The sequence below is a fragment of the Dermacentor silvarum genome, unplaced genomic scaffold (assembly GCF_013339745.2).
Source record: "Dermacentor silvarum isolate Dsil-2018 unplaced genomic scaffold, BIME_Dsil_1.4 Seq796, whole genome shotgun sequence".
NCBI classification, from domain to species: Eukaryota; Metazoa; Arthropoda; class Arachnida; order Ixodida; family Ixodidae; genus Dermacentor; species Dermacentor silvarum.
Window position 1 is genome coordinate 10,696 of NW_023606791.1, and position 19,147 is coordinate 29,842.

General features: G+C 44.8%; 1 long non-coding RNA gene across 1 annotated transcript; it reads left to right on the plus strand.

Moving 5' to 3' along the window:
• Window positions 1–319: 319 nt before the first annotated feature.
• On the plus strand, window positions 320–19,147 carry LOC119435575 (uncharacterized). Its single transcript, XR_007464714.1, has 4 exons — window positions 320–434; window positions 3,830–3,901; window positions 7,735–7,849; window positions 19,011–19,147. It is a non-coding gene; the product is annotated as an uncharacterized LOC119435575 (long non-coding RNA).

Consider the following 19,147-nt stretch of genomic DNA (forward strand, 5'->3'; position numbering starts at 1 on the left):
TGCGAAACGACACGTGTGTCCACGCATCCAGTACCTGCTGTGACATTCCAAGGATGTCTGCTTCGACGAAAACAAAAAACGGGTGCGCGTTACAATTGAGGGCGCGCTAGAATCGAGTAAATACGGTAAACGTTTCTTTTTCGAATTTCCGTGCCGAACCTGCATATAACGAAATCCTCTTTATAACGAAGTTTTTCGGGAATTTGTCAATTTCGTTATATCCAGGTTTAACTGTATATACTTCTTTAACGTGGTGAAAAAAATTCCTCAAGTTGCCTTGTTAAGCCCCATCAACCAATCAATTTCTGATGTGAGTTTGCTCTGAACTTGAGCTTCTGCATTCAATATATTCTCGTTTTTCTTTTCTTCTTTTCCTGCAGTCTTCAAATTGCGTCTCAGTTACTGTCATTCAAGTACCTGCTGAGGGAAGTGAGGTAAGTGCCCACTCTATACCCCTGAGTGGCAGTATTCTACCATGCTTACAAGTCCTGAATAGTGCTCTGCCTGAAGAAAGCAGCCCAGGCAGTAGCCAACCGAAGAAGACTAACCCCCATATTCTCAGACGTTCCTCGACTTGAAGCTGTTCCTCCACTCCACTGAGTTGGGTCAAGGGGTGGCACAGCACCACCCCTTGACTAATGAAGAATCTCCACTTGTCATGGGTCATGAAGAGCAGTGGTCACTTCTGTCGAGGGGCGGCACTGTTATCTACTTTCTATAGTCGAGGTAGAGTGTTGAGTGTAAGAACATTCTAGAATATGAGGGTAAGTCTGTTAGTAGCAGGAATATATGCATGTGTGTGTGTATATATATATATACAGGGTGTCCCAGCTATCACGCAGCACAATTTAAAAAAAGAGGAACGGCGTTACGCGAAGCAAGCATAGTGTGTGTTGTTTCCAGTGCAGTGGAGTAGCCGCCAGCAATTTTTTCGTTACTGAGATTTAATTAGTTCATTGTAATTAATTATCTAACTCAAGAACTACTGTCCTAATTATCAAAGTGTCAATGAGAAAATTGTAGAGCAACATGAAAACTCCCGATACAGCTTTCTGTTGCTCAATATGTGCTCAGGGTTCGCACAGCCCCTTGAAATCCTTGAATATCCTTGATATTGACAGGTATAAGTTCAAGGGCCCTTGAAACTACTTGAATACCCGTGGGCTCCTTGTAATCCTTGAAAATCCCGTGGGATTTGTTCCGCTAGAGGAAATTAACGATGTACCTCCGCAAGTCATGCTGATATTTAAGGCCCTTTCGCTTACGAATGCCCATGAAAACAAGCTGTGTTGACTAAAGGGCAACATCAGGAAGTTTCGGTTTTAAATCTCGCAGCCCCTACGTCGTCTGGCAACTAATATGCATTGGAAATCCAATCCAATGCGAGACATATCGCTCGCTCGGCTTGCGTATAGTGTCTAGAATATACTCTAGCGTGCCGTCCACCGAGAGTCTCCAACGGGGGATGGTGGCGCGGGCTGTGATGCCTGCCGCCGCGGGCCACCAGACGGCGATGCCTGTCGGCACCATGCTAAATCCTGCGGTGTTCGACTCGCGTTCGTTTGCGATGCGTTGATTGCTACGCGTCGATTGCAATGCTTAGTTCATTTCTCGCCTTGCTGCCGCTTTCGTTGCAGTCTTTTCTTATTGTGAGTGGGTTTTTTGCATCTATGTGTGCACTCGTCTGTCTAAAGAAACTTTGAACAGGTCGCGAAACCGCGATTTCCCAGAGACGCGGAAAGAAACGGCTCATCTCATTACCCAGCGCGTCCGCAGACCCCGAACGTATTGCGGATTGGGACAAGAACATAAGAGGCAGATCGCCGGGCAAATGGGGAGACTCGCGTCGTGTCTTGCCTGAAGTCCGCCCATGTCTCAGCATGGTCCGGCACAGTCTCGAAGTGCAGCGCACCAAGCGGCCGGCGGCGGCAGGCATCACACTCGGTGCTACCGCGACACCCGCTCTCGGCACACTAGTATGTGCCTTTTAGGTACTATAGTCGGGCCGTTTGTCGGCTTCGTGCGCGCCATTTCAGTGAAGTTCGCGTTTGCGTTGTGTGTTTACTTTGACAAGATGCCAGGCGGGAAGTGCAAGTTTCAGCCTGCGTGGCTGCAACATACGGACTATCGTCACTGGGTGAGACCGGAACCAAGCGATCCTTATCGAGCAATGTGCGCATTATGTCAGAAGACGGTCGACATTGCAACGATGGGGGAATCTGCCTTGAAGAGCCACCAGAAAGGCGAAAGGCGACGAAGTTTCCGTCGAACAGCCAAAGAAAAAGAAGCGGAGATAACAGCTCTTGAAAGAGAAATTAATGCGAAAATAGGGCTCCTTTCCTAAGTCATGTGAGGAAATAAAATTACGCTAACACTCCTTGAATTCTGCCTTTTTGCATCCTTGAAATCCTTGAAATGTCCTTGAATTTCAGCCAAATATTGTGTACGAACCCTGTGTGCTACATAAATGTGTTTTTTCGAGCGTGAAAGATGCCTGCGAATACACGCAAAGCGGCTCGAGCAGCCAGTCCAGTCACGTGGCAATTCTGCGTGTATTCGCGGGCTCCTTTCACATTCGGAAAAACACATTTGTGTACCACGTATTGAGCAACAGATAGCTGTATCGGGAGTTTTTCATGTTGCTCTACAATTTTTTCATTGACACTTTGATAATTAGGGCAGTACTTCTCGAGTTAGATAATTAATTACAATTAACTAATTAAATCTCAGTGATGAAAAAATTACTGGCGGCTACTCCACTGCACTGGAAAAAATACGCACTAGGTTTGCTTTGCGTAACGCCGTTCCTCTTTTTTTAAGTCGTGCTGCGTGATAGCTGGGACCCCCTGTCTACATTTAAATGCCACAGGTATTGCTTAAAGAATGTCTTAGGCCCTTAGGGTCCATTGGTGCCAAGTTTTAAGTTTGTCATTCCAAACTACCCGCCGGGGTGGCTCAGTGAGCTAAGGCGTTGCGCTGCTAAGCACGAGGTAGCGGGATCGAATCCCGGCCGCGGCGGCCGCATTTCGATGGAGGCGAAATGCAAAAACGCCCGTGTGCTTGCGTTGTAGTGCACGTTAAAGAACTTCAGGTGGTCAAAATTAATCCGGAGCCTTCCACTACGGCGTGCCTCATATTCAGAACTGCTTTTGGCATATATAACCCCAGAAAGAAGAAGAAGTCATTCCAAAATTTAGTTTTGCAAGCAGGCTATAAAGATGTTTCAAGTAGAGAAGTCTTTGCCTATGCAGTGTCCCTCCATCCTTCTTGTAAGCACATGATTAAGCATTATAACAGAAAAGGAAAAATGTGCATTGAAATCTAGTTACTGTGAAGTCCAATGAGACTGAGAATATGTTTATTCTGAATAGAGTTGAAATTAGCAGTAGCCCCTTTGTTGCAAAGCATTGATGCAATCATGAGTTAATCGCAGGGCAAATGCATTGAACATACTCTGCTTTCACACTGGTACAGGCAAAGCCTTGGGGGAAAGTTTTTGACCATGTGATGCTAGTGTCAGTGTTTATGGGATTTTCCTGTCAAAAATGAGAAGTTTTATTGGAAAACATGGTAATGGTGTTAATGGAATATATGTGGGTAGTGGCAAAAGGTGGTGCTCCAGTTCTGCAATGAAACCAATCGTAAATGCATTTGTTGGTAAAGAAGTCCTATTTTATACTATACCTTCACTGCGTCTGAAACTTGCCAAGTGAACCTTGCTGTGCGAGTGCCATTTTTACAGGATGTTCTCTTCCAATTTGGACATTGTTTCCTATAGCAATGTATATCCCACTTAATTCTCCTAATGTGTCCTTTATTTTCTCTTTAGGGAAAAAGGTGGCGCTTATGGAGTGGGTGCAGTTGTTCAACCTGGTGGATGCCTCAGCTTTTACTCATACAGGTAGTCCTACGTGCTTGTGCAGTTACTATTGACAGGGTTTGGGTTGTGCTGTACACCTAACTGTGTTTTATTTTGGTCGGCATTCTGCTTTTCTTGCTTGTAGTTGCATACTGAATGTCACGCCGACTATCCTGATCTACTTAGCCGAAGCACAATAATAAGGCAGGGTCTGCAAATTATTGCACTGCCCAATCCTTCATAATTCTTAGTGTTACAATGCTACTTGTATGTTCACTGTTGCTCCTCCTCAGACCTGTGGCGTTGGCCCAATAGCCTTACTGTGTTCATTCTGGGCAAGAAACGATTGGAATAGTGTACAACTTCCTTCTAATGTGGAGTATAACGCGAACACTACAATGCAATAACTTATGAAATATATATATATATATATATAATTTTTTTTCAGTGATTTGTAAATGTTTAAAATCTCAATGTAGCTGACATATTCCTTTTTAATTGATGCATATTTGATATTAGATAATATTGAATTGTTAATGTGTGTCGGAAAATACCGGCTTCTGAAGGTTAGGGAAGCCTGCATGAAGAAAATACCCTGTGTAGCTGGTGGCCATCTACTGTCTTATGGCTGCCTCAGGCACCCATCAACTTGGTGTTAAATTTACTGTTTATGCAACCTCTTTTCTGACTGAAAAGATACCATTTACTGCAGGATGCTTTGTCACTGCAGAGGCAGTGGTTACTGTGTCAGCAAAAATAGCAGTTAATTTTTTATGCACATAGCTTGCAGTGACACCTTGTGGTTAAGGGAGCCTGCACATTTGTTAACCTCACATTGTTGGTGGAGGTTGTTATGTGTGCATTGCTAACTTGCTGTGTCATGTAAAGTTCAATTAAGCTCACATATACAAGGAAGCTATGTGAGAGCCAATAATGTGCAGGGTCAAGGTATCATGCGCAACAAAAATGTGTTGGGCAGTTTTCTCCTACAAGTTAATTAGGCCATTCATATCTAGCATCTACCCAATGATCACGATGTCAGTGTTCAGCAGGTTATGTGTATGTGCACACCATGTGTAATCATGAGCACAGGGAATGCGCACATGTGGTAATGCTGTTCATTACCACATGTGCGCATTTAAGAGACAGGAAGAGAGCGGTGTGGATCAGAGAACAAACAGGGATAGCCGGTATTCTAGTTGACATTAAGCGGAAAAAGTGGAGCTGGGCAGGCCATGTAATGCGAAGGATGGATAACCGGCGAACCATTAGAGTTACAGAATGGATACCAAGAGAAGGGAAGCGCAGTCGAGGGCGGCAGAAAACTAGGTGGAGTGATGAAGTTAGGAAATTCGCAGGTGCAAGTTGGAATCAGCTAGCGCATGACAGGGGTAATTGGAGATTGCAGGGAGAGACCTTCGTCCTGCAGTGGACATAAATATAGGCAGATGATGATGATGATGACATTTTTTATTGCATGAATTTGCCTTTATAGTCCTGCACATTCCACATTTAACTACACTCTTCATGAGGAAAACCAGTTCTGTGGAAGTCTGCAAGGTGGATGAGTATCATTCAGTGTCCCTGTGCCTTGAGTTGTCAGTTAGTTTGACCTCATTCTGAGATCTGCTAGCCACCTGGTTAGAGGTGCGAATGGTCGGGGGAAAAAAAATACTGTGGGGGAAAAAAACTTTATCCTCCCTCCTTTTTTTTCTTTTTCTTGAGCACTTGGAAAATTGCCCTAAATTTCCACGCCCCCAAAAATAACACCATGAAATTTTAGAAAAGACTTGTTCAGAAAGGGGGGGACGAAAAGGTTCTTTTTCTGCACAATAAGTTCCCAAGTGAAAGCAGTGATACCGATGCAGAATAGGTAGTGCACTAGCTTTTTGTTTTACGTTTTTGTGTTTTGAAACATTTACACTGTGTCTGTAGAAAATTTTGTTGCGATATCACGTTGACTCTGAACAGGTCAACTTAATTGTGTATTTCTAGTCAAGCGAATAAAATATATTGATAGTCTGTTTATATTCTTTACCTGTATAGCGTTCAGCATCACCCTGTCACAATTATTTCGAGCGGTCAGTGCGAAACGTAGTTTATATTTCGAATTTTTCCTTAAAAAGAACAAAAAAAGAACTTTTTTTTCCAAGCCATTTAAAATTTCTGGAAATCTTGCATTTCTGGTGGTGGCTGCTGTGAATAGCACCCACACGTCGCCCATGAGCTGACCCTCGCGATCTCCAGATTCGTAAGGCAGTCGCGCCACACTGCTCCGTTTGCAATGGGCCACGTGAGACAGATTGTCCGAGCCAGCCAATATATCGCGAAATCAAAAAACACTTGTAGAGCAGTGCCCAAATTTCGCATTAGGGAGTATCGTAATCGTTGGTGAATTTTCTTTTTCTTTCACTAACATGCTCTACCGTCCCTTTCTTGGCTTGTAAGCTGAGGACGCTTGCTCTGTGCCTCTCATTTCGTGTGCAGGGTAGTCATGATACCATTGCATCACTTTCCATTCTAACAAACAGCACAGTGATCAGATTGTGGTATGTAGACGGTTGTAGTAAGTAGTCAGTTGAAAGTCTGCAGGCTTTCTGCAATGGTTATTGGATAATGAAAGGTACCTGTACTAAGAGGGGGCTTGCTTTAAAGGCCACCTGCAATGGAATTTCACTTTGGCTAAATTGGTAATAAATGAGTAGTATACGTATACTACTGGAGCAATCTTGGCAAAGCTGCAGTGCTGGTAATTATCATTTTCTTATTAGCAGCAGCCTTTGAACAGCACCTAAGCAGACAACGCGTGCATGTGGTGGTTAGTGGATATGATGTAAGTCTCGGCACGTCGCCTCCGAAATTTTCCAGCCGAGGGCAGCCGAAGGGGGGTACCCAATCTCAGAGGTCATGCCGAGGAGCTGTGCATACTTAGTCAAGTGTCACCATGGCCCTCTTCCTGGTGGATGCAAGACATCCTTCTTTTTTTTACTTTTTAGAGTGAAGAATATTTAGCAGTCAACTCACTGATCGCATCTTTTTTTATTTCTGACTTGATATCATTATTTGTATAACATTAGTTATTGCACAAGTAATCATGAAGCATTAGTGCTCTGGCTTAGCCTAAAGCATGATCTTATTGCACATAAATCCTTCTCCTGAGTGCACATACATTTCTGAAATACGTGTAAACCATTAATCAAGTAGAGAACTTCCACCTGCTAACTTTGCAGCATTGAAAGAGAGCGCTCACACTGCTAAGACTAATCAGTAGTGTGGTCACTGTAGGTGACCGGCCATTGATCACTGTGTTTGCATTTCTTTCTGTTTCATTGATTCAATCCTAGACAAATTTTTCCATAAAGGAAATGTTATTGATGCATTGTGCTGCAGCCACATTCTGATGGAAGCATAATGCAAAAATTAAAAAGAACAAGAAATAGTCATATACTAAGATTTTAATGTACTCTTAGCAACACCAGTCCCACGCAGTTCGGGGCCTTCATACTATGGTATCTCTCATAGGCCAACTGCAGCTTTGGAACGTAAAGCTGTGTCAACAAATGAATTAGTAGTGTGTAGAATTGTGTGAATGTAGAGCAGCTCAGGTCATCCGCATAATTATTTGTAGGCACGAGGCTGTTGGGAAAGCTGAGTAGGGCATTGCCTTGGTGCGCAGTAGACTTCCAGAGTGTTTTGATGGCATAGAACACACTAAAATTTATCTTAACATGCACAGTGTTACCCACTAGTGTAGTACAGCTAAGCTATAGTAATTGCCATTGCCGATATAAACGTGCTGTCAGGAGATGTGGCTGAAGTGCACTTGGTGATGACTAAACATTTCTAAAGGGAGGGCTTGATTTCTATTTTTCAAGGGACCCAAACATGGAGAAAACACTGGATGTATTTTGCAACTCGGTAGCATGGCTCACAAAAGGAGAGTTTACAGAAGAAGATCTTGCAGAATCCAAGCTGTCTTGCTTTGCAAAGGTGAGCATGCATGGTGGAATTGTGCGACATAAATGCCTGTCACACATGCACTTTCAGCTACTACTGAAACCAACAACTGTTGAAATCCGTGAGCTCCACTGATTCCATTATATAAACTTGCAGGTTCTAAGCTTCGTTTTTTTTTTCTCATTTTTTTTTTTCAGGGGTCATGACAGTGTGTGACACATGTGCGTTTGTGAATGCATGCATGTGTGTGTGTGTGCACGCGTGCATGTGTACTGTATGTGCATTTGTTGAGAGCTTAAGCCCATGAATGCTGTGCCTGCACATTACACGGTAAAGCTACTTTTGTGCAGCGCTCGGGTACACTCATTTTAAAGCGGTTGCTTTTTTTTGGCTACCAGCCACCGCCAAACTTGGCGGTTTGTATGTTTGTGGCTGGCCGTTTGGTGACGTTGAGGTGGGTAACCTTTACACGTGCCTTTACTGTATTTTTCTGAGTATAACTCACCACCGCATGTAACTGGTACCCCCTAATTACAACAGCCTGAAAAAAAAAAAAAGAATCCGCCTCTATAAGTAGCGGAAATAACTGCATGCAACCCGGCTCAACTCTTTAAAAAAACTGTTTCCATTCACTGATGCGCGACTTGTCCACATCATATCTTCAGCCAGCCGCTCTGTTCCCCCCCTCTTTGGTGATGCTGCCCTGACAATATCATCACGTGACATGTGAATCAGATCACTTCGCAGCTAGGTTTCACACGATAGAGGATGACAGCATGGACGGAGCAGCTCTCGCATGGGCAATTGCGACGGAGCAAACGTGACCATGCCAAAAAAATTTAATGATCATTTGGCTCCCTGCCGTATCGTGAAGCGCTTTGCGCGCACTGAAATAGCACTGCGGCAATGAAGACATATGATCACATAATACGCAATCCGCAAGCTTAAATCAAGATCAACACGCAGGGCTGGGGAGAGGGTCTGCTTCTCTAGGAGATGAAGCTTTAAATGGCGGAGAACCTTGCCTTGAGGTGTGGCTTCATGGCACTGTGTGCTGCGCAGCCATGCTGTGCTACCTCAGGGCGAAATTGCATAAAACCCACACCCTGACTTTACCAGGAAATTTTAAAAATTTTCGGTGTGAATTATACGTGCGAAAAGACGGTTTATATATATATATAGGCACCGGGCGCGGGATGAATTTGGACCGGTGGCGCCTTCATGCGGAGGGGCCGGGAATGTAATGGCATGTGGCGGCCGGGCCGCTCACAGCAGGCGCTGCCGTGAAACCAAGTCTGATCAAACATGTTGCGTTTTTGGGTGCACAAAAAGTTACTGAAACATGACTGAAGCTGGTTAGGCCATTCAATTGAACCGTTGTTCATCGCGGCATCGCGTTTTTCAGGTGGAAAGGCTGTATATGTGCGGTCTGTAGGCAACAGCGCGTTCAGTGCTCAGCAATTGAAACGCGATACTCGAAACGCGATACTCGATACTAGCGCTTTTTTGCACTAAATGTAAGCGCTGGGGACACCCAAACTGATGCATTGTGGTGTAGAGTGAAAGCGAGAACCTTCTTAACGCATTATGACTGCATTTGGTCCCACGGCGCTCGCTCACCTGTGGCACGAAAAGAAAAGAAAAAAAAAAACGCCGGCAGCCGCGCGCTGCCAGTGCTTCAATCGCTGGGCACTGTACATTTCCGACGCTGATTTGCTATGATGTAGTTGTTCTAACGTTAATAAAAGAGCCGTTCATACGCAAGAGCTTCGTGTCCCACTTGCCTGTCTTCGCCTCCGCAGTGTATAACGGCTCCGGAGCTTGGGCACCGAAGGCGAACACTCAGATTTGTAGTCATTTTTCCGTCTTATCAGTGTATCAGTCGTCCTTTTAATGTTCATTTTCTTTTCTAGCAATTCCCAACTCTGGTTGCGTCCGGCGCACGACTGTGCTGTGCATCGACGGCGAACGCCAACGCAGTGGCGTTCGCCGTCGCAATTTGCGTTCGTTTTCTGCTTTATATACTACCTGATGCCACGAATGTGATCTACCTCGTACAAGTGACGACCTTTCTCAAAAGCAGGCACATGAAAATGCGTTTTCCGGTGTGTCAGTGCTTAAAACCCGCTGTGCCAAATCACTAGAAGCACCGAGCGCCTTCGTCCCGTCGTCTGCTTTACATGCCAGTGCTTTGACAGCTGCCGTTCACGGCGCTGTTCGCCAGCATATCACCGGCGCGCCGCTGGCGTCTTACGACGGCCGCCCGGTGCCTATATATATATATATATAAATTACATTTCCCATGATTGGTTTCAAACCTGGTTCCTCTAGCACAGAAGTTGCGATGCTTCATTAGGTCACGGATGCATGCCAAAAGGCTGAGTAAAACACCTTTGCCTGTTTCCCTCGTGCAAGCCAGTGCTTTGAGACGCTTGGCGTATTGGGTGCATCACATAGAAACAATTTCTTACAAAAAGTGAGCACATGCATCTTTAGCTGACCATGTACATAGAAATTACGGGACGCATTTATCGCCTAAATTCGCTGTGCATCTCTCATGGTACTGTGGCCCTGTGGCACGTTTCTACAAAGTCAAGCATGTCATGCCCTGTGATTCAACACGTTTTAGTGCTGAATAAAGGTTCCGCTATTTCGGTATAGTCCACCATGGTAGGCTGACGGGATACATTCGTCACTGAAATCTGCAGCACGTCTCCTGTCATATTGCACCATTTTGCCTTGCTGGCTCATGAAAGCTTCACGTACGCAGATTCCCACAGTGTGGGGGATCTGCATCATTTTTTATACTTTTGTTCAGTCTGTTACTGAATTTTGAAAAAGAGAAAGAAAAGTGTGCTGGTCACACCTTATGAAAGCCCGCCATGTTAGCTCAGTGGTTGTGGCGTTGGGCTGCTGAGCATGTGGCCGCAAGTTCAGTCACGGCTGCAGCAACTGCATTCTGATCGGGGGGGAATGCAAAAACACTTGTGTGCCGTGTATATGGTGCACGTTAAAATAACCCCAGGTGGTCTGCAGTTCTTGGGAACCACAGCGTGCCTCATAATCAGATTGTGGTTTTCGCATGTAAAGCCCCAGAATTTAATTTTAGCACTTATGTAAAAGCGGTTTGAACACAAGTTGCCTGGTGATATTGCGTGTACCATGGGGACTTTTTCTATTTTTAACCAAGCTTCTGCCTTACTGGGGCAAGGCATATCTGTTCAGAAGGACCCTATGATCTTGTATTTAATCTTCTTGTGCAATTTCAATCTTTACTCAATAACTTTTTTGATTCCTCGCTCCTCAAAAAGCTCAAGTTGCAATATAAATTACAATTCAATGTGCTCGAAAAATGTATAAGTTTAAAGGAAACCTTCTATGCCATTAGTACTATGTATGGAGTGAGAATTTTTTTTTTAATCCTTTTGAGGGGTGATATTTTTTTGCCAAATTTGAACACCCAGGGTCAATTTTTTTTTATTGTAGATTTGAAATCTTCAGAATAACCTATTTCGAAAAAAATGTACTGCAATTTTTTAGATTGCCCATGAAGTGACAAAAAACTGTTTTGCGTAGGTAAACATGCATTGTTTATCCATGAATATAGATGGGATTTCATAAATACATCTAATAACAATAAAAAAACACATACACTGAAATATATATATTTTGATTTGGGGGCACTTGGGTAATAGTCCGCGTCAGAGAAATTGCCGCTCGACTAACTTTCAGCAGAGCGACTGGCATGTGCACGCAATCGAACCGTGTATGTGAGCACATGCAAGGAAACTCGAATAAACTTGCAGTAATTCTTTGTTCCGTCGCCGTCGGGGGGCAATTAGCTTTTGCTTGTCGAGTCACGAGAAAAGAAACGCAGTCATGGTAGCATCATTCGTCTATGGCGGCATCGTTTATACCAGCACCTTCCTGTGAACAGATGTAATCGCACCCCTTTCAGCAACAGACGGGCGACCATCTAATGATGACCCTTTGAGAGATTAGAAGCCAGATAGACATCAGTTTTTAGGAGCCTAACAAACGGAAACATCCCTCGAGACGAAGCCAAAACTAACCACTGTGTGCCCTCGCACACGCTCATGTGCAAGCGGTCCCTGAAGCGCCAGCGTAAAGAAGCACTGGAAGGAAATCCAAGAGACTACGGAGCAAATAAAAAATTTCTTGTATCCACAAGTGGTGGCAGCACTTGCTGGGCAACAGAGTTCAAAATTGCCGTGTTTTTCAAACATACAGGCAGCACCGTAAATATATGGCATCGACCATTTAGGACTTGTTCGCAGTAAAGCCCCTGAAACTTCGTAAAGTAGCGACACTCTCCTGCTCCACCTTCGCTCCTCCTCATTTCTCCTCTTTCCTGCTCTCTCCTCGACAGTGGTGCCGCCTACAACGCTTGAGTGTACTGGACCTTTCACAGAGTGAATGCATGCACAGCGAGGCAGTGCGCTTTAAGTGTTCGTGTTGGCTTTCTACCTTAGAGTAACTTCGTGTACAGCATATAATTTTCATACGGAGGGTTATACAAAATCAGTGACGGCAGCTTTTTTTTTTCCCCTGTTCCGATACTACTTTTAAAAAATGTATAAACGAGCGCTAACGCCATACGATGACGACTCCAAATGTATTGTGTGTGCTACAATTAGGTACGCAACATTTGTCAAGCTCGTGTCGTAAGATTTTGTTGTGAATGGTTGTAAATAACACCTTTACGATTGAATTCCAACATCCTGGCCTCCAGCAAGCCCTCAGTAACCTAAATAATCCGTGCCGTCCTTACCATGTGAATTTGCGGCGTGTATCAGCTATGACGCACAAAGGCTCGCAGAGGGCATGAACTATCGCTGCTCTGAAGGTTCGATAGAATATTGCAAGCTACAGTGCTACCAACGTGCATGCTTGCTAATCTTCTTAGCACGCGCAAATACTCGGAAGTGGGCGCTGGTGCTATTATGTTTCTCGTGCCTCAAAGTCGACAGAAATGCGTGCGGCCGATCATCGAGTTGGGACTCTGCCTACATAAAAAATGAAATCAGTTTTTTAGCATTCGTTCGCGAACATTCGTTCGCGGGAACATGGTATCAGTGCTTCACTCAGCCTCAAACAAGAACATAGTGGGCTTACGTTGAGTAAACTATTTTTTCAGGTTATTGACTTATCACGAAAAACATTTCATCGTGCATTAAGCTCATCCGTTCATGAAGTGACTTGCTTGTCGCAAACCGAGTTGCACTAAGGTGCATTCATTGAGGACGGTAGCACTCGCTCCGACATAACATTTGCGAGATATGACTTTAGTGAAGTGATGACTGTGCTATGATGTGACCGAAATTGCCGTAAGTGAAATGATGCAGTCGTTGATATTTAGGCAACATTTGTTGTCGCATTACGTAATTAAAACCAGCCTAAGGGCCCTACAGCAAGGGCGTCTCAGAGACATAGTGGCCGTACGAATAGTTGAACGAACGAGCAAGCGAACGACTATATGAGCGTGCGAACGACTAAATGAACGAGCAAACTACTAAACGAATGACTAAACCAGCCAGTTAACGAGCAGGCGACTGCACATTTTCTTTGAGATTGCTCCACCGCCGCATCTTAACCTACACACACTTTAAAGCTCACGCAAATCAGCACGTGCGTCTCAAAAATCTATGATGCTTTAGTTTGGCGACAAATGCCCCGTAACTTGGTTTCGCGAGAGCATGCATGCTTTTCATTGGTGCCTTTGTATCACAAATCCACTGGGCGACCGCCAACGATGAACACGAACATAAGAGGCAAACAAAGCTGTTCGCTCTAAAGAAGGCTAGTAAGTAACCACAAAAGGCCGGGAGTTGCTTTCCTAAAATGAGTTTTCATGCTGGAGCCTCAAATTTTGTCAAATGGACTGTGCTGAATCTTAAAAGCTTAGTAATCATGTTTTTGCACGCAGCCCCGAGTGTCAGCAAATTAAAGCCTGTTGGGTACAAAACGATAAAGCACACCAAATAGGACCTCTTAGTACTTATATAAACAAAATACACATCGCGTTGGAATCGTGTTAAGCATGCATACGAGTGACAACTTGCTCAATGAACTGTGCAATATCTACTATGTTATGGCCCATAACAAATTATGCAAGCCTGACACATGCTATACTAAGAAAGACTCGCAGCTTACCTCACATAGTCGTGTGGACGATGTTTGTCTGAAGTTCTCCTTCCCAATTTGATGAATTCATGTCTTTCTTCTTAACCTATCGTGCTTACCGGACGGTATTGAGAAGAGCGTCTTGCTTTTTCTGAAACTATTTTGGAATCCGAAGGCGCAGCAGGTCATGGTGATAGAAACGCCGTGAAGCGACGTCGCACTTGCTACAAAACTTAGTTGAAGGCGTTCGCAAACCAAAACAACACGGAAGAGCAACGGCGCTGACATGTGCTCCTCGGCAGTCGGTAGACGCTTCTCTAGCAAAAATGGCGATGGAGTGCGACTGTGAACGAACAAAGCCGGCGCGAGGGCCCACATGATACCATTAGGCCAATAGCGACACAGCGTCAGCCTCAGCTAGGGCGCACGAAGAGGCGGTTGCATTCTTTAAAGGGGCCTGGAACCACTTTTTATCGAAGTGGAGAAAGACATCTGAGGTAAAAATAGGCTATTTCAGAAATACTTTGCCGCAAAAAGTACTTCAATGCGTTCAGCAGAAGCGGAGTTATTGGCAATCAAACACTGCCTTCGCTGTGCTCCCCCTTCCTTCTTCCATGCCTTGCACTGCGAAGGCTACGGCGGAGTGGGGCGGGGCCACAACGCTCCGCCTTCGAAACGTCACCGTGGCGCGCAGTTCAAATTTCATTAAATTAGATGCCTTCCAATTTTGGTGCCTACGACGCACTAAACGTAAGCCAAATGCGGTTGTCCTCAGCGAGCCGCAGTGCGCTGAGCCAGTGAACTCGTGGCAGCACCCCCCGGCGGCCACGGCATAGCCGACCGCAGTGACCAATAGCAGCCGCGTATTGGAATGTGCTTTATTACGTAATAAAGCGCACAGAAGAGAGTGAGGATCATGGCCTCTGTTGAAACGAGAGCGTTTTAGAGAAAGGTGACTTCGCTCCCCACTTGCGAGCTCCACGCACCACGTACGACAGTAAAACTTGGCTGAGATGTTCACAGCAGCGTATGCTACCCGCGGACTATGTTATTTCACCAAGCCCGAGAGGTGGTTCAGGGCCCCTTTAGAGCGTGTCGCCACTTTACGAAGTTTGAGGGGCTTTACAGCATCGTATATTTACGGCATTGACCGTCGAAGGGTTAATGTGATGTCAAATTGGCATTTTATATGTGAAATGTGTACTTGTGGGTGAGTGAAACAGGGGCGCAGATTTCCCCAAATTACCAAGTTTAATCTGGCTTGACAGCCATTGGTACCCTGGTACATGCCTGCTGAAGATACCGCTGGGGCATAGCCCAGGCTGCCTTATCATGGGAGAATGTGCATCATTGTATGCAGCTTTATGCGATGGCATGATAAACTGTCACACATGTATGAACAAGTGGTGTGGGGTTGCGCGCAAGGCACTACCTAATCAATGTGAAGGGCACAATGTATTTATTGATCAGTGTGAAAGGCAAATAATTCTGCAATGCTTCATTCTGCAATGCATCTGCAATGCTGCTGCAATTCTGCAATTCAGGAGGCAATGCTTGCTGGAGGCCAGGATGTTGGCATTCGATCGTAAACGTCTTATTTTCGTCGCGGACTTAGTACTATAACTCAGCTCGCAGAATTTTCGCATGACATTTCACATGCTCTGGACAGTGGAAATCAAATTGATGCCATTTTTCATAGATTTTTCCAAGGCATTCGACTCTGTTACACATTCAAAACTTCTCCATAAACTTCGCGCTATACTTAATAACTCATCCTTAGTTGACTGGATCGCTAGCTTTTTACATAACTGTTCCCAATATGTCTCGTGTAATTCCTCAAACTCGTCTATAGTAATGTGTCATCCGGAGTTCCCCAGGGCTCAGTCCTGGGGCCACTTTTGTTCTTATTGTATATAAATGATTTGCCAAACTGTGTATCCGCAAAAATATGCCTTTGTGCTGACGACTGCGTGCTTTATAACGTAATTAATACGAATGCTGATTACATATCACTTAACGATTCATTTGCCCAATTTTGCAGGTGGTGCGACAAATGGCAAATGAATATTAACTTTTTAAGAACAGTCACTTTATCCATCAGTAAGCGCCCCTTGGGTAGAGCTGGAACTTGTCCGACTGAAATACACATTGCCTAAGCACATTTACAGTGCCTAGGCAAGGTTGTTTCAAACTTTATATGCCAAATATAAGAAAATGTAAACTGCAGCATTTAGATTATATGCACTGAATATGAAAACTATGTCAAACTACTAACAACCACAAATTTTATAAAATGTGGTTTCGGGCTAGTTAACAACAATGTTGACATAAAGGCCTGATTCAGTGAACGATTTTAGATGAGTCAATGCCACCTGTAGTGCCAAGGACATTGTGAGAACTTCGAGGATTAGTTTCAAATTTGGTTTTGGAGGCCATGCAGTGCGCAGCTAGATACTGCGGTCGCCGCGGGGTGCCTCGATGAGCCCGCTCACTAAGCTCGCCATCAAAGCACTCGGATAACTGTGGGCTCTGATTGGTCTCTGTGGGTGAGTGCGGCGACGCAAGCCAGCCCAAGCTCGCACCACTTGTGCTTCGACGTGCACATAATGTCTCGTGCTGTGTGCACACGCTGGTCCTGTGTGGGGTCAGCAGCTGATGCTTTTTTTCATGTGTTTTTCAGCTACACTTGCCGACGCAACTGCCCTTCTGTGAGAAATGTCTGAGAAGTTAGCTGCCTGCGAAATGTGTGAAAGGCTTGTAAACATTTTCAGATGGCTGCCGCAAGCAATAGGGGTTGCGCAGCATTTTGTGAAATAGTGTGCCCTCGCATGCTCTTAACGATGAAAAACACACTCGCACGAGCCTCGTAACTGTTGCCAGTGTACACCAAGGCGTATTTTTCAGCACACGCTTGGAAGAAAGCACCAGTGGCAGGCAACGTTTACGTGCAATCCATCGGTAGTCCCCGCAACTTGTCACAACGCGTTGAAAGACACATTCACAGATATCCATTCAAAATAATATTTTCGGTATTCTAACCAGCATGAGGCATATTCTAGTGCATAACACACAACGAAGAGTCTCACGAGAAACTGTTTATGCACCAAAACGCATGATTAATTGTGATTCCCGGTGGAATGTCTTGACGCATATGGAGAACTGAAATGCAATAAAGTACTAGTAGTGTACGTAAAACTTCATGTTCTCATGGAGCGCCACTGTCTTCTCAGCAGTTTGTCGTGGCTGTGCATTTAGCAAAGTATACCTGGCAGGCAAAAAGCGGCTGCTGGCACAGTGGTGCACTCAGTGCACCTACTGTGCCGAGACGGGGCTGTGGTCACCTAAGTAGTGCTTATTTTTGTTGTGCTATGTTTGCTGTTTAGCTAAGACGGTAGAATAAAGGGTCGACTCCAGTTACACGAAGCATATTCTACACGGTTGGCTGCAAGTGAAGCAGACAACGGAGCACCTTCCCTTAAGATTCCCATAATGCCTTATCGGCGACCGCTTGAGGACGCACATGACTTTCTCAAGTCGTCCGTTGTGTATGTGGAAATTAATGTGGTTCTAGGATATGTTGCAGAAGTCAATGTGAACATGAACGATGACGTGCATGTGTGTGAATATCAATATTGTGTAATAAGACTGCAAATTTCATTCACAGTGCCACTGATGGGTCTTCTGTGCTAGATAAGATGCAAATGGCATATACTTCATGGAATGCAACTTCACCCACATAGACCTTGCTAAGAAGGCATTGCAACGCAAATCAATCTTGTGCGATTGTCGTGCAGCACTCATCTGCAAGAACACCGTAATGAGACTTTTCTAGTAAATAATGGCTTTTACAACGAAAGTTGCAGGTAAATGATCTAGTATTTGGAGTTTCGAGTAACTCAAAGCAATTTTTCATGCTCCACCAGTGTTAAATCTTTGGAGTGTACTGTATTCACTACACATTCACAAAAAGTGCAAGTTTGAATAAATTGTTCTATTGCACAATAGACATGCCTGTGGCATACTTTTTTCAGCCCATTGACATTGTTGTTGGCAGAAGCAGAAACAATTTGAGCAGGGGCCTTTTTTTAAAGCACAGATATGTTCTCCAACTTCAAGCATTGAAACTGTAATGCGTTTCTTATTTTTATTTTATCTTTCTCTCCCCCCCGCCCCCTTTTCTTTTTTGTATTCTGCACATAGCACACTAATGACACTTAGTGCCGACTGCTTGCTGGCCTGTGTTGTAAATCAGTAATGCAGGATCAGAGGGCCGAAGATGAATGTTTATCGAGTTGCTTATGCAACCCCCAAGCAGGCTGCCTGTGTTAAGTGGGCTCCTCAACATCACTCTCTCTTCAAATTATGTGGTGAGAGCGGCGTCATTGGCAACACTTAGTGCCGACTTTGCTTGCTGGCCTGTGTTGTAAATCAGGAACGCAGGATCAGAGGGCCAAAGATGAATGTTTATCGAGTTGCTTATGCAGCCCCCAAGCAGGCTGCCTGTGTTAAGTGGGCTCCTCAACATCACTCTCTCTTCAAATTATGTGGTGAGAGCGGCGTCCCTGGCAACATGACCTGAGTTGACAGCGGCTGGAGGAGGACATATTTCACAGTTGCACTGCGATGTAAACATTGAGAAGCCATGGGGACTCTTCCGCAGCTTATACGTGTGACTTTCGGGTTACAAACACCCTGTAAAGAAATATGGGGATTTCAACTTTTAGTCCATTGCACATTCTCTGCTTCTGCCAAGGTAATCTCAATGTAACTTTCACTGCTGTTCACAAACAGCATTTATGCTGTGCTGACACGATGGAGAGTTTAGACCCTGCTGTATTGCTGTACCTGCTATACAAGTAATATGGTTATCCGCTGTTGTAGCCCCATAGTACAAGTACTGCACGTGTAATATGCATATACTTTGCTGGATGGCAATTTTACCTGCTTGGCAGGTGCATTTTCATCTGTTGAAACAGCAGGGCTAAAACTTTAATTGCACAACTTATATCTGTTGAGGGCCTAAGCAGTACCATTCTCCTGATGAGTGCAGGTTGACAAGCCCATCACCCCAGGTAACCGTGGGGCTGCAGCATTCCTGCATGGAGTGACAGATGAGATGAGGCAAGAGCACCGGCAGAGGATCTTTGCCTGCAGCAAAGATGACATCATCTCGGCAGTCAAGAGGTG